The 2,992-nt window shown below is 49.2% G+C and overlaps 1 non-coding gene across 1 annotated transcript; it reads right to left on the bottom strand.

Moving 5' to 3' along the window:
* Positions 1–1,137: 1,137 nt before the first annotated feature.
* Trnat-ugu lies at positions 1,138–1,212 on the bottom strand. The gene has a single exon. It is a non-coding gene; the product is annotated as a tRNA-Thr (tRNA).
* Positions 1,213–2,992: the final 1,780 nt, after the last annotated feature.

The raw sequence follows: 2,992 nt of genomic DNA, 5'->3' as shown, positions 1-2,992 counted from the left end.
ATCTAACGGCCGGCGCCAGAGCCAACGTCTTGTTGCATCAATACAGAATAACCTTTTCAGAGTCCCAGAGAGCCGTCCCCATCACTGTACTAGCTGAGGGTGCGGCTTTGAACTTTTCCTTCGGAGAAGAGAAAGGTGGCGCAACTGCCGTTTGGTTTCTGGTTCGAAGTGACGAGCTCCTCTGTGACAATGTTCGACAGTAAATTGTCTCGCAATGGGCAAGCAATTCCGCGCTGATGGCCCTTCATTACTCTTCATGATCTTCGGTTAGGCGGTGTGGAACGCAGCGGGTACATCATATACCTTGCCGCAGTGGATACACCGGTTCCCGTGAGATTACCGAAGCTAAGCGCTGTCGAGCGTGGTCGGTACTTGCATGGGTGACCACATGGGCCGCCATGCGCTGTTGCCATTTTGTGGGGTGCATTCAGCCTCGTGATGCCAATTGAGGAGCTACTCGACCGAATAGCAGCGACTTCGGTCAAGAATACCATCATAACGACCGGGAGAGCAGTGTGCTGACCTCTGGTGGACGAGTGTCAGCACTACCAACAGAGCGCTGTTCGAATATGCTGCGTCAGTCATCCCGAATGCTAGCGTCCGCACGTTCGAACACTGCAAAAGTCACAGCTGCGTGCGGCCGGCCCGCACACGGGCGATCGGACATGTTTGCTCGACTTTTTGTGATGTTGACAGAAGCCTGTCGCAACTACTCACCGCGCTTTTATTCACTGCCAAGTCTCCGTAGACATTCTGCAAACGCCTATGAATATTTGCGACGCTTTGGTTTTCCGGCGAAAGAAAAAACGTACCTCCGTCTCAGACGCCATTTAGAGGACCACATGTAGCGCCACCACGCGCCGGAACTCCATGAAACTATAAGGGCTGAAGCGGGAATACTGCAGTATGTCGCATAACATATCCCGCAATTTTTTTTTTCAAGCGAATTTGGCTGAGGAAAAAAAAGTGTTGCATTACTTAGTGTAGCATTGAGCAAAGATATATTTCTGTACATTGCACTGTTTCTGTTTCTCCTTTTATACGAACCTGTTACTAAAGCGAAATTAGAATTATATTTATACCTTCAGCTGCAGACGGGCGTTGATATACTTCAATGGGGACACGTGAAAATGGGTGTGCCCCGACCGGGGCTCGAACCCGTGATCTCCTGCTTACATGGCAGACGCTCTATCCAGCTGAGCCACCGAGGGCACAAGAGATAGTATGGCAGCAGGGACTATCTCGCGTACGCCTCCCGCGAGACCCACATTCTCACCTTGTATGACCACACACTACATTCGGAGTGTCCCACGCCCACACTCTCATTACTCGTCGAAGACATTCTTACCAAGTCCCGTACGAGTTCGGGGGATATGTGTGCATCCGCACAGAAGAAGAAGGCCATGGCCGGTATTGCCAGAACTATATACTTACACTACCGGCCATTGAAATTGCTTCAGCACGAAGATGACGTGCTACAGACGCGAAATTTAACCGACAGGAAGAAGATGCTGTGATATCCAAATGATGAGCTTTTCAGAGCATTCACACAAGGTTGGCGCCGGTGGCGACACCTACAACGTGCTGACATGAGGAAAGTTTACAACCGATTTCTCATACACAAACAGCAGTTGACGGGCATTGCCTGGTGAAACGTTGTTTTGATGCCTCGTGTAAGGAGGAGAAATGCGTACCATCACGTTTCCAACTTTGATAAAAGTCGGATTCCAGCATATCGCGATTGCGGTTTATCGTATCGCGACATTGCTAATCGCGTTGGTCGAGATCCAATGACTGTTAGCAGAATATGGAATCGGTGGGTTCAGGAGGGTAATACGGAACGCCTTGCTCGATCCCAACGGCCTCGTATCACTAGCAGTCGAGATGACAGGCATCTTATCCACATGTCTGTAACGGATCGTGCAGCTATGTCTCGATCCCTGAGTCAACAGATGGGGCGTTTGCAAGACAACAACCATCTGCAGGAACAGTTCGACGACGTTTGTAGCAGCATGGACTATCAGCTCGGAGACCATGGCTGCGGTTACCCTTGACGCTATATCACAGACAGGAGCGCCTGCGATGGTGTACTCAACGACGAACCTGGGTGCAGGAATGGCAAAACGTCATTTTTTCGGATGAATCCAGGTTCTGTTTACAGCATCATGATGGTCACATCCGTGTTTGCCGACATCGCGGTGGACGCACATTGGAAGCTTGTATGCGTCATCGCCATACTGGCATATCACCCGGCGTGATGGTATGGGGTGCCATTGGTTACACGCCTCGGTCACCTCTTGTCCGCACTGACGGCACTTTGAACAGTAGACGTTACATTTCAGTTGAGTTACGACCCGTGGCTCTACCCATCATTCGATCCCTGCGAAACCCTACATTTAAGCAGGATAATGCACGACCGCATGTTGCAGGTCCTGTAGGGGCCTTTCTGGATTCAGAAAATGTTCGACTGCTGTCCTGGCCAGCACATTCTCCAGAACTCTCTCCAATTGAAAACGTCATGGTGGCCGAGCAACTGGCTAGTCACAGTATGCCAGCCACTACACCTGATGAACTGTCGTATCGTGTTGAAGCTGCATGGGCAGCTGTACTTGTACACGCCATCCAAGCTCTGCTTGACTCAATGCCCAGGCATATCAAGGCCGTTATTACGGCCAGAGGTGGTTGTTCTGCGTACTGATTTGTCAGGATCTAAGCACCCAAATTCCGTGAAAATGTAATCACATGTCAGTTCTAGTATAATATATTTGTCCAATCAATACCCGTTTATTATCTGCATTTCTTCTTGGTGTAGCAATTGTAATGGCCTGTTGTGTACATGGATATGGTGTCTGTTCTTTCGGACATGTCCGAAAGAACAGACACCATATCCATACCAGTATATGTTATTAAAGCTGTTACATTCCGCGATCCATTGAATAAATTGTGCACATCCAGTCTTCTGTTACATAGTTAAAACGTATTTAAACACTGT

This window comes from Schistocerca americana, chromosome 1 (genome assembly GCF_021461395.2).
Source record: "Schistocerca americana isolate TAMUIC-IGC-003095 chromosome 1, iqSchAmer2.1, whole genome shotgun sequence".
NCBI classification, from domain to species: Eukaryota; Metazoa; Arthropoda; class Insecta; order Orthoptera; family Acrididae; genus Schistocerca; species Schistocerca americana.
The sequence above is the reverse complement of the archived record's forward strand: the minus strand, read 5'-3'. Positions and strand labels throughout refer to the sequence as shown.